Genomic DNA, 13,560 nt, shown 5'->3' on the forward strand with positions numbered 1-13,560 from the left:
GAACTCCACCTGTAAAGAATTTTCTTCTATTGCTTGCAAGATATATTCCCAGATCACTCTATTTTTTGTCAGCAGCCTGTTCTGGTAGACTATGTGGTGGAATGTACCGATTCCCTGAAAGGCCAATCAGACTCATCTTGGTACACCTGCAGTAAGTGTCACTTAAGAAGAGGACCTAAAAGAGATGCATCAAGTTTATTTGGCAGCTAAACAGGACGAAGAGCAGATTGCTGGCTTTCAGTTTGGCAGAAAAATCTGGGTGGAGCCAGGGAGCTGAGCTCAGCTCAGCTGCTGGGAGACAAAGCTTCTTGGAAATAGGTTTGTAAAAGTCAGCCCAGTGCAGCTGTGTAGGAAAACAGGAGGGAATAAGTCTTCCCAGGTTTCCCTTCACTAGTAGAATTGCCTGCAGAAAGCTGCAAGATTCCTTCTTGATCAGGGGCTGCCTTATGTGGACACTAGGGGAACCTCTTGCCACCTAGCTTGTTTTGGTGCAGTGTGTGCTCAAAGTCTGCTGTTAGCCTTGAGAAAATGCCTAGAAAGAGAGGAGCTAGTCTGCTGGGAGCACAGAATAGGGGAGAGAATAAGGGGAAAACTGTACAACTATGGCCCTACTAAATTTACAGCCATGCAAAACAAATCACAGACTGGGAAACCTGGCCTTTTATGTGATTTTACCCTATAGTGGAGAGACCAGCATTTCTCATTTTGGGGGCCCTGACTCAAGAGAGTTGCAGGGGTCACATAGGAGAGTCCCAGTATTGCCACACTTATTTCTGCACTACCTTTAGAGAGGGCCACTGGAGAGCAGTGGTGGTTACCTTGGTCAGGTACCCAGCTCTGAAAGCAGAATCTCACCAGCAGTTGTGAAGGTGTCAATATCATGCCCATTTCACCTCTACTTTTTATGCTGTTGTCAGGGCTGGGCACATAGAGTGGCAGCTGCTGTCTAAGGTCCTGGCTTTACGTGAAACAGTGCAGAATTAAGGGTGACAATACCATGCCAGATCTTCCTTACTTCTGTGGTTGCTGAATGAGAGTCTGGCTTGAAGGCAGAGCTACCACACACAGCAGCACTGTTGTTCAGCTGCCAAGCTCTGAAGGCAGCATCACCACCAAAAACAGTGCAAAAGTAAGGATAATAGTCCTGCAACCTCCCCCCACCCCAATAACCTTGTGACCTGCACACAAATCTTGTAATTGCAGGGGTCAGCACTCCTGCAACTACAACCCCATGCGTTTCGGATTTAAATATCTGAAATCATGAAATTTGCCATTTTAAAAAAAAAAATCCTGACCATGAAACTGGCCAAAATGGATCATGAATTTGGTAGAGTGGTACCTATAACAGGTCAGGGTGGGAGGTGGTCCAGGAAGACAGCAAGGAATTGGTGTAGCCAAGTTGTTATTGATTATTAAAAGGTTCCTGCACCATAAACCAGAGGCAAGGGCGGGACTGGGTTCACCTACTGGTCCATGGAGGACAGTAGCATGGAAACACCTAATACAGGTGGTAAGGGCTAGTGAGTCTGGAGTTTTAAGGTCCCACTGGAAGTCAGAAGACTATTTGTTAGACTCTTCATGCACCCCAGAGGATGGGACTAAATGAGAACCAGTTAGCAGGTGGCAATCAGAGGAAAAGAGCTTTCTATATCACACCAGATCACAAAGGGTCAGTGAGTTATACTCCTGGGGTGATCCTATGGTAGCCACTGACACAATATATGTAGAAACTTAGTCACGCTGAAGGAAATCCTGGTTCCAGGGAATTCAGTGGACATTTTGTCATTGATTGCAATGGGATCAATATTTCATGCATTAATCTGTGCTAAGTGGGCTGGATCCTCTTGCTTATAAACTTAGTCTTAACCATAGGTTTGCCAGATTCCAGTTGGCTTCTGTATTTTCAGCTGGTCCAGGAAGTAAAATATGATTTAATAAGTGATGCTACCTCACTGGTCTTTCAGCATGGGTATACGTCATTATGTCACACTCCAACTATTTGACAAAGTTCCTGGTAAAGAATCATTTTTTAATCAAATTGTCAATATTTTCCCACAAAGTTCATATTTCAGCTGGCTGTATTCTGGGGTATTAATATACATGTAGCCTTTTGACATGAATCAGATTTTGTCGTATCGAGGTCCACAAGCTGTGTATTATATAGGAAAGGTATTTCTCTTCATTAGTCTTAAATCTGCTGCCTTGACATTTCATTTAATACCCTCTTTTCCTTTTAGCACACATTTTGTTCAGACTGGGGATTTACAAAAGATTTGAGAGAAGCTTTCTGTCTAATACAGCATGCACTTCTAGAAGTGATGTAATGTCAATCATTTCCACTAGCCAGAGAAAAGAGGACTGGCAGCAATTATTTCTTCAAAAAATAACGCTGTTCATCAATGCCCATGTTCCTGTTTGTTTTATGTTTGCTAAGTCACAAATAATCATAACAAGTTGTTCAGAAGTGACAGTTTTACAAGCCCTTCTCCTTTTTCCACAATGCTTTTTGTCATCTTGGTCAACATGGAGCTGTTGTACAAAGTTCATATGCAGATTACTGAGACATGAGTGTTTAGGTGAAATTCTGTCCCCAGTGAAATCAATAGCAAAATTTCCATCGACTTCTCTGAGGCAATATTTCATTCTGTTTAGTGGGATAAAATGGTCAGATTCCACTATGTACAAAAACAGCAGCTAGAAACCAAAAGGGTATCTCAGGAAAGAGTAAATTATTTAAAAAATTATTGGAATTACACCATGAATTCATTGATGCAACATATTTCTTTGAGCACAATACCAAGAGTATTGAGCATCTGGGGGTGGGAGGGAAAGAAACACATCGGAAGCGATTGTGATGACAAACGTAGAAAAGTAAATGTTATGTACTCTCCGAGGCTGCAGCTGTTAGCACAAATCTCTTCCCTGCTCAGCCACTTTCCTTCATACATGTGATATATTGCAGACAAAGAGGGTGGTCATGTGAGTACGTTATTGGACTGATACTAAGTAGGTCTCTATTCCATTCTTGTGTGACTGTGCAAATTCTTTAGTTTCTCCATGCCTCAGTTTCCCCCATATCAGTGGGGATAACACTTTCTCTTGTTCGTTGTCTGATCTAGAGTAACAGTGTCAGTATACTGTGTGGTGGGTTCCCCCGGGATGCCCCATGGAACTCCAGTTCCACCAAGCCCCATGACCCACTTCCCTGGGCTCTGTCTCGCATTGTACCAATGTGACAAGATACCAAACCCTCTAGCCTGCACTTTCATCCACCTATATACTGGCACGGACACATCCAGCTGCAGCTAATGCAAGCTCTTGGACCAGTCCCTGCTTAGGAAGGCTACAGGTAGGACAAATACCAGGTCATTAGGCTTGCACCCCCTATGGAATATAAGCCTAAAATTATGATGATTTTTCACTATATAGGCAACTGCATAGTGTAAGTTCACAAAATTTGCCCCCCTCCCTCAATGTGGAGAAGAATATGCAGCAATATTTTTTCCCCAAATTACTCTTCCCACACATTGGTTTAGTTAAAGCAAAAGCAAGTTTATTAATGATGAGAGAATAGGGGTGCAGTGTCACCTTACCATCTAATGGGAGGCAATATTGGCTAAAAACACAGGACACTAGATAAGGTACTTAAATCTGTGAATATGGTCATGTTACCATTTTGAACTATCAGTACTAATTCCACTCCAAACTGTAAAGCCTGAAGAGTAGAATTCTTTAATATACTGAATAGCTGAAGGAACTCCCTGCTGCTACTTGGGACCTCATTAACTCAGACACACCATCTGAGCTGCAGCCTGGATTATTCTATTTACTTCCCAAAATCCACAAACCTGGAAACCCTGGACGCCCTATCATTTCAGGTATTGGCACCCTTACCACCGGACTATCCAGTTACTTGGACTCCCTCCTCAAACCCTATGCCACCAACGCTCCCAGCTATATCTGAGATACCATCGACTTCCTGAGGAAATTACAAAACATCGGAAAAGTTCCTGATAATGCCATCCTTGCCACAATGGATGTAGAGGCTCTGTACACTAATACTCCACATAAAGATGGATTACAAGCAATCAGGAACACCATCCCTGATGCCAGCACAGCCAATCTGGTGTCTGACCTCTGTAACTTTGTTCTCACACACAATCATTTCTGTTTTGGGGACAATTTATACCTCCAGATTAGTGGAACTGCTATGGGCACCCGCATGGCCCCACAATATGTGAATATATTTATGGCTGACCTGGAACAACGATTCCTCAGCTCTCGTCCCCTATTACCACTCCTCTACTTAAGATACATTGATGACATCTTTATGATTTGGACCCATGGTACAGAGGCTCTAGAAGAATTCCACAGAGACTTTAACAATCTACACCCCACCATCAATTTATGCCTCGATTACAACATGCAAGAGATACATTTCCTGGACACTACAGTACTAATCAAGGATGGCCTGATCAGTACCACACTGTATCGAAAACCTACTGATCGCTATACTTATCTACACCCTTCTAGTTTCCATCCTGCACACGTGACTAGATCCATTGTTTACAGTCAAGCTCTTTGGTACAATCGCATTTGCTCTGATCCAACTGACAGAGACCAAAAACTACAAGAACTTTACCAAATATTCATAAACCTGAATTACCCACCAGGAGAAGTAAAAAAAACAAATCGACAGGGCCAGATGCATACCCAGAAACCAGCTACTCCAAGATCAGCCCAAAAAAGCCAAGAACAGAACACCACTGGTCATCGCCTACAGCCCCCAACTCAGACCACTGCAACGAATTATTAAAGACCTACAACCTATCCTTAATCAGGATGCTACACTCCAGAAGGCCCTGGGTGACATGCCTGTTCTCTCCTACAGACAACCTCCCAAACTCATGAGGATCCTTACTAACAGCCACAGCCTATGCCCCAGGAACACCAGTCCTGGAACCTTTCCCTGCAACAAAGCCCGCTGCCAGCTTTGTCCACATATCTTCTCTGGAAATAACATCACTGGACCTAACCAGGTTACTCACAGAATCACGGGCACTTTCTCATGCTCCTCTACGAACATCATATATGCCATCATGTGCCAACAATGCCCAGCTGCTTTGTATATTGGACAGACTTCTAACTCCCTTAGACAAGGGGTCAACGGGCACAAAACAGACATCAAAACACTCCAGATCCACAAACCAGTTAGTCAACATTTTAATGGAATGGGGCATTCTGTCAATGACCTCAAGGTATGTGTGCTACTGAAGAGAAATTATCGCTCCGTTTTAGAAAGAGAAGTGGACGAACTGACATTTATATTGAAATTCGGAACATTAACACATGGTTTAAATCGTGATGGGAACTTTCTGAGTCACTATAGGGGCTCGTCTGCATACTTGACTCAATCTAATTCTTGATCTTCCCCCCACCACCCCTCCACTCTCTGATTTGCTCACCTTGATTATCTTTTTCTGATTTGTCCTCCTTGCTTACTGTTTTTGGTTCTCTGTGTCTTAAATATTGAGTCTGTTCTGGTCTGGATATGGTCTGAAGCATTGGGTCTGTCCCACGAAAGCTCACCTAATAAACTATTTTGCTAGTCTTTAAAGTGCTACTTGACTGTTTTTTGTTTTGATACTGAATAGCTGTAGACCTGCTGACTGCTCTACGAATAGTCATAAAATATCTAAACAATTCACAAATGAACTTAATCATGTTTGTTCCTTGTAATCTGTTACAAATATAGCCCCCTGATGTAGCAAGAAGATTCACAAGGATAGATCCTTATCCTTGTATTGTATCCATTAACTTCCAAATACTAAAAGTTCAGTGGGACTTAGTTGTAAAGAAATGCTGCTGTAACAGTAATAACAATGAAGTGTATTACATCTCAGAGGTGTAGCCATGTTATTAATGAAGTGTGTTGTAATTTGAAGCCAAGGAAGTAGAAAGCAGCTATGAGCACAAGAAGTACCTTTTACAGAGTGTTTGGCAGGCAAATTCATGAGATTGAACCATTATGTTTTCATTTTCCTAATAGCATGACTTTCCCCTGCAGAGAGCTTGACAGAACCATACAGTACAATTAGCCATAGCTCTTAATTTGTCGCATAGTCCAGATTAGTTTGAAGGATTCTAATTATCTGTTTAATGTCCTAAATACTCATACTAGTCTCAGTGAACATCGCACTTGAAATAGTCTATTGGCAGCTTCCAGTTATTACTGTGATTTTTTTTTAAAGTTATGCACCAAGCAGACAGACATTTTATTAGAGAGAAAATCTACTCCAGAGTTCTCAGGAGACAGAGGCACCATCTCAGATTTGAAACTCCAAAACAGTGGTGGTATAATATGATACCTTAAGTTTCATTTGGTAGACTTGGTTATGAAGTAGAATGTGCAAACTTTGAATGCTTATCAGTCTTCTATGGTAACAAAATCACGAACTGCTGCTGAAAAATGCATGATTTGAAATGTCAGAAAGGTAAATACTTGAGTTAAATAATTTCTGTGTCTAATTTTCCTTTCTTACAGTGCAAAAGTATGGTGGTATGCTTAAAATCTTTTCCAAGAACACTCATTTTACTCAGTCTTAGGTTTTGGATAATGCAGCTAAACTCGAACTGAAACATTGCAGTTTTTCCTTCTTGCCTCTTCTAAAACCCTCCTCCATCTAAAAAGTTTTTAAAGGTTCCAGACCAGTAAAAATTGCCCAAGAGAAGTTTCAGGGGGATGAAAATCAGTGGAAAAAATAAAATATCTGCAATAGAAATACAGATTCTCTGTACCTATGGGATATTAAGAATCCCATTCTGCATTTCTTACACATCCCACAGATGTTTTGTGCTGTTCAAAGAAAGTAAGTTTAGGCCACAAAATGCAATATATACTTCCCAGATCAAAGGGTATGTCTCCATTTGCCAGTACATGAATGCAGCAATTATCAGTTCAGCAGGTCTGGTGAAGACATGCTCAATTGATGGGAGAGCTGCCTTATGGATCTGTGTTGTTCCATAAGCATAGAAGCAGGTTGTGTTCTGAGTTCTCCAGGACTAAGATCACCATTGAACTACATGTGTATTATTCATGACTGACTGTCACGCTAGTCACTAGCATCGTTCTCGTCTTTCCATGGGAGTAACCCAGCCCTTCTGAAAGGGTTTGAGTCCCACTAGAATTCAGAGAAGAAAATCTCAATTAGAATTTATAAAACCCTCCTGAGAGTAAACTTAAAATCCTCATGCCATTATCTGGGTCAGTGAGATCTCCTTCTAGGGATGCCAGCCCATGTGGGCAGCATGGCTTCAGGGCGCCTCTATGGGCTACCTATCACCCACATTCTCTGCCAAGTGGATGTTTCCTTTTTAAGCAACTCGCACAGAGGAGGAAGCCAGAAGTGTTTGACTTCGGTTTGAATTCATATATAGTAGTGCTCACGCTGTACTAAATGAGGGATATTCTTGTATGCAAGGTTGTAGCCATGTTGGTCCCAAGATATTAGGGGGATATGGTAGGTGAAGTACTTTTAATGAGGAAGTTTCTGCTGGTGGGAGTCATAACTCTGGAGCTTACAGAGAGCTCTAAAAAGCTTGTAGAGATCCATGTAAAGTTAAAAGCTTGTTCCTCTCACCAACTGAAGCTGGTCCAGCAAAAATATTACCTTGTCCACTTTCTCAGTGGTACTCTTGGCAGCAAAGAACAGAGATCAAATGATAGAAAGTAAACAAAAATCCTTTCTCTTATCTGGCCAAAGAGAACACACAATGGGTCAGAGTATGAGTCTTCTACTTAATTTTAGGTATCCCTTTGCAATACATGTAAGTTACTGGTCTCATCTTTATAGCATGGTAGTATGTCTGCTAATGCAGCTGAGACTCTGAAAAGCACCAGAATGGTTCTGTGTGTCCTGTATTGAAGCAAATATAGCTGTAGAAATAATGCTTTATGCTGAGAAATAGTTATAGTTGTGAGAGTGGTACTGAGTTGGGGTAATGTTAAGTCCCTTGTTCTCCCCCTGACTCAGCTTCCTCCTTTGTGAAAAGGGGATAATATGATAACAAAGCACTTGGCAGAGCCAAAGACTGAGCCCCCACAGCCCCAGCAGGGGGCCAAAGCTGAGGCACCAGTGCTTCAGCCCCAGGAAGAGGTCCTGTAACCTGAACTCTACTGCCCAGAGCTAAAACCCTCAGGCTTTGTTGCCAGGGCAGAGGGGATTGGGCTTCAGCCTTGGGTCCCTGCAAGTCGGCCAATCCTGTTCAGCCCATTAGTATGGGGTCATAACCCACTTTGGGTCACGCCCTATAGTTTGAAAAGCCTGTTCTATTTTTATCCTATGCCTATTTTTGAAACAATACAATTCTATTTAGCCTTTGAAGAACCATTAAGGGTTGCTATGGTGGGCAACAAGACCACCTGCTTGCTACTGGGGATGTCTGTGCACAGCTCTCAGCGTGGTGCAGACATTTGAGTCCCAGCCAGATCAAACTCCCCTTACTTGTTACCCTGAGTCCCTGAGTTGGGGTGGTTTTTTTTTTTTGGGCTTCATGTAGTGAAGATGGATAATTCTGTTGGACAACATCTAAGCCTTTGTCAGGCACAGTGTATGGCTACAGGGTAAAGATGACTTTAATAGACTGTTTTATGTTCTCTCTGATCATGGGACTAGCCAACCACTTGAGCCTAAGGGTATAAATTACAGCAGCCTTAGAGTTGTCCTATTTTACAGTGGCTGCCAAAGCAGAAAGGTCATTTTGGTAGCTGAAGAGGGCCAGCTTGTAGGAATACCCCCACCAAATCACTTTTCCCCTGCAGTCCACTGCACTTGGGAAAGGTATGTTGTAGGAGCTACTGCAATGTCCAAAACCAGGTCCAGATTAACCAGCATGCACCTGCACAGCTCTGGGGCCCTCCTAACCTCTGGAAGCATTGCAGTCTATACATGGGGTCATAACACTACTCAGGCCTGGCCATTTCCCTGTCATGATTCAGTGTAGATGAGGCCAGATTGGAGTGAATGGTGGTGTGACCTGGTGTGTAGGGTTCCAGAACTCCTCAAGTTTGGCTTGGCTACCCCTTCATCATGACTTCAGGGGGAGGCACTTGGATTAAATTTGAGTGAAGATAAGGGAGTCCTTGAACTTCCACAGTGCACAGGGCCCAAAATTGTTTAATAAAGACCTATTCGAAAGGTGTGAGAACATCCCTTTAAGTAGGGAAAATCCTCAGGTGTCTGGATCTGTTTGTATTGATTTGTTCACACATTGTTACCACCACAGAGCTGAGAGTTTGGACTGTTTGTCTTTTAATATGTGTATTAACTTCTGAAGTAAGTTACATTTGATCTGAAATAGTCTTCCCTGACTTACTGTGCCAAGCTGTAGGGTCCTACCAAATTCATGGCCATTTTAGTCAATTTCACAGTCCCAGGGTTTTAGGATAGTAAACTTCATTATTTCAGCTACTTCCACCTGAAATTTCAGGGTGTTCAAATTGTGGGGGACCACAAAGCTACTGTAGGGAGCATTGCAGTCCAGCTACCTCTTACTTTTGTGCTGCTGCTTGCACAACATGGAGAGCCAGGAAGCGGGAGCACAGTGACTGCTGTCTGGGAGCCCAGCTCTGAAGGCAGAGCAGCTGCCAGCAGCAGTGATGAAGGTTATCAGAGTATGGTATTGTCAGTCTTACTCCTGCACTGCTGCCTGAAGAGCTGGGCCCTCAGTCAGACACTGCCACTGTGTCCCCCTAGCTCAAAAGTCAGCAGAAGTGAGAATGGCATGGTAAGGTACAGCATTGCTTCCCTTATTTCTGCACTGCTGCTGGTGGGGTGCTGCCTTTGGAGGTGGCTCCCCAGCTTCTGAAGGCAGCAGAGAAGTAGTGATGGTGATACAATGATCCCGCTTAACCTTGTGACCCACTTGCAACTTCCTTTTGGGTCAGGATTCCAGTTTAAGAAACTCTGTTCTCCCCCCAAGAAACTGGTATAGTATGGAACAAAAACACAATTTTAGTAGGGCCCTATGTACAGCATGTAATATGCAGGCCTGCTAATAGGGGCAAAGGAGGTCACTACCTCAGGGCCTAGTGATTCAAAAAGCCTGGGTTCCTGAATTAATGCCATTGTCAACAGTGCAGATGCAAAGGCTGGGATCCTAGTGCCCTTTAAATTACTGACTGAGCCCTGAGGGCATACTCTGGGTGGAACTGCAGAACTAGCTGGGGGGAGCCCTAGCCCTCAACCCCATCCCTTCTACTCAAGGCTCTGCCCCTTCCAGAACATGGAGTTGTCCTCCCATACCTTGTTCATGAGCCCAGCAATTCTGTTGGCCCCCATGTATATTTAGAAGCAGTGATGGGGGAGTCCGATACATGGAATTTATTCATGTAAAAGTGTAAAAGGTACATAAAAACTGTATCCTGGCACTTGCAGCAAATGCAATATAATTGACCCCTTGTTTTTAAAGATCAGAGCTGATGCTTTTCTGGCTGTTTGAAATACGTTGTTTACTTGGACACACCATGTATGACTGGAGTCAGAACGTGGTTTTGAAATGTAAAGCTTCCAGAGGAGAGGTTTTTGCACTTAAAATTTTAAATATACAAAGAACTCCAACGGTGTCTGACATTTTCCTGTGAGACTTATAAAATTCCAGGCATAGACACACAAAAGAAGAAATATGTGCTTTCCAGTCAGAATTGTGTGATTCTTAAAGATTGATGCTGAATTATAACTAATGTTTTTAGACTATTCCCACTTATAAATATTCTATTTTTGTATTAAACTCTGGAGCCTTACCATAGTTTGTAAATTAACTTAAAATTCCTGTATTAAAACAGATGTTTTACACAAACATTAACACAGCCCCCTAAAAATATTGTCATCCAACCATTATAATCAGAGGAAATGAAGGAAGGGAGGACCTGTGGGGGTCATGTGCTTCCCTAGACAGATCATGTACCATGCTAGATTTTCATGGCTAAAGCCAGATGCATCCACTCTGTCCTCCCCTCCCTCTTGTAGGTATGTGTCTGCTGTGATTAGAATTAAGGCATTCTTACATAGGGCCTTTTTCTGAGTTTTCCAGTAGCAATTCCTTTCATGTCCTGTGTTGCTTGCTTATTTAGGCCCCAGCCCTGCAGAGCATTCTGCCTTTGGACTGTTGTGTTCCTGTTTAATTCCCGTAACTGCAGTGGGGCTCCATTAAGGGTCCCTTGCAGAATTTTGATGTAAGGCGATAAGCAATGTGTGCTTGGGGAAATAGTGACCTGGTATCCAGTTCCAACTAGAATGCCCAGTTCAAAAGGACTCTGGAAGCACAGTAAATCCTTGGGTTTAGGGACCCTGATTTAGCAGATTTCATAAACAATGGACAACCCCACTGATCCCGAAGTCCATTGGGTCTGTTAAACTTCTACCCCCCTGCCAGCCCCAAAAATGTTAAGGGACTCACCCCTGCCATGTGGAGGAACTGCCACCAGGGCTGCATGTGGCTGGAGCGAGGAGCATGTGGTGAGAGCGAGTGGCATCTCCAGTGTCGATGGCAGTTTCTCCAGCCACCTGCTGCAGGGTGCCTCCAGCTGTGCTCTGGCAGCTCCAGCTGCTTGGCAGGCTCCAGCAGTTCTGGCTCCAGTGGCCACAGTCTGAGGCCTCAGCCTTTTTTTTTTTTAGGGGGGGGAGGGGCTGGCACTGGGGAAGCCTAGTGGGGTGGGGGGAGTAGCAAACCCTCAAATTTAATAGACTTTTGGGGTTAACTGACAGTCCTCCTCCCCATTAGTCCATTCAAGTGAGGGTTTACTGAACTGCTGAGCAGACAAGTAGAAGTCCATGTGGCAGTGCAGCAAGGCTAAAGCAGGCTCATACTTGTACTGGCACCATGCTGCACTCAGGAAGCAACCAGTGGGTCAGGCTCCTAGATGGGGGGGACACAGGGCTTTGTGTGCTGCCCCTAACCTGAGCAACAGCTCCTCATTTCGATTGGCCAGCAGCTGGCCAATGGTAGGTGGGGGACAGTGCCTGTGGGCAAAAACAGCATGCTGGACCTGCTGACCACTGCTGGGGCCCCACTTCAAAGCCAGGGCAGGCAGTGAGTCTGCCTTTTGCCTCACTGCACGGCTGATTGGGTGCCACCTGAAATAACCCTGGGCCCCTTCCTTCTCCTCCCTGGCCCCAGTGCCCCCAGCCCAGAACCCTCAACCCTCCCACATTCCAACCCCTTGTCTTGACCCACAGCCGCTCCTACACTGAGTCCCTCAACCCTGTCCCTGGTCTGGATGCCCTTCCTGCCCCCCAGAGCCAGACTCCCCACACCCAGCCAGAATCTTCACCTCACTTGCATTACAACCCTGGCCCTTCTCAGAGCCTTCTCCCACACCCTGATCCTCTCATTCCCAGTATGCACCCCCCCATGCTGCACTGTCACTTTGAGCCCTAACTTCCTCTCACACCCAAACCCCTGTCCCAGCCCAGTGAAAATGAGGGAGAGTGACCTAGAACAAGCCACCAAGGGGGATACAGAGTACAGTGAGTGCGGGAAGGTGTGGGCTCAAAGGGGCGGGGCTAGGGCAGTTGTTTTTGTACCATTAGAAAGTTGGCAACCCCAACTGGGAACATGGCTCATTCTGTGTCCTTCTGCAGCAATGAGCAGTACTGTCAGCATTTAGCCAGTCATAAATTGAATGCATTCTTTAATATCTTCTCCTACTGATTCTTTGTAAAAATTGTTCTCAATTATATATTTTACTGTGGTGACAGGTGAGGGGGGGGACTTCAGGGAGGACACTGGCCATGTGCCCCCTGCAGCTTCCTTCATCCCTTGCTCCGCTTCCTGCTCTTCCTCTGCTCCACCCTTCTCTGCCTGTCAGTACTCTAGCTCATGCTGTTCTCAGCCTGTGTCACTGGAGGGTAGGGGTGCCACTGCCACCTGTTCGTCAGAAATGGTGTCGCTCAGATGGTGAGTGTTGCATGGTGGGCTCTGGGGTTGCACGTGATGTCTCTGTGCATCCCCAAGCCTCACCCTTGTGGTAGTACATAGTCGGCTAGGAAAGGACCCCTGTTTCATAGTATAAAAAAACGTATTCATCCAGGCTTCTTTTGCCCCGCAAATCAGATTGAACTTTCTGAAGAGTTGTGACACTTCTAATTTCAGCAGGGTGGGAGGTACCACAAGAATAGCCTTCCTTCTGGTCACCAAATGTTTATTTCTGGTGCCAACCAAAACCAGGAAGAGGAGTGCCCTGCCCAAATAAAAAGTAAATAAGCCAACCATCTCGTAAGCCTAAAAGGAAACCTTATTTAACACCTAGATTTGGATGATATTCCATCTTGTTTCTTATCCACAGTGATTTGCCCATCTCTATTTATTTAAAATAAATTTTGAAATAATTGAGCTATTATCAATCATTTGCAATATTTTAAACATGGATCTCTCACTGGCATAATTTATATAATTGTATTACAGTAGCACCTAGACCCAGTAAAAATGGGGGGGCCATCTATGTCAGGTACTATGCCAACCATAGTGAGAGTCCCACCATTATCCCCCCACCCCCGCAAA

This window comes from Carettochelys insculpta, chromosome 5 (genome assembly GCF_033958435.1).
Source record: "Carettochelys insculpta isolate YL-2023 chromosome 5, ASM3395843v1, whole genome shotgun sequence".
Classification (NCBI taxonomy): Eukaryota; Metazoa; Chordata; order Testudines; family Carettochelyidae; genus Carettochelys; species Carettochelys insculpta.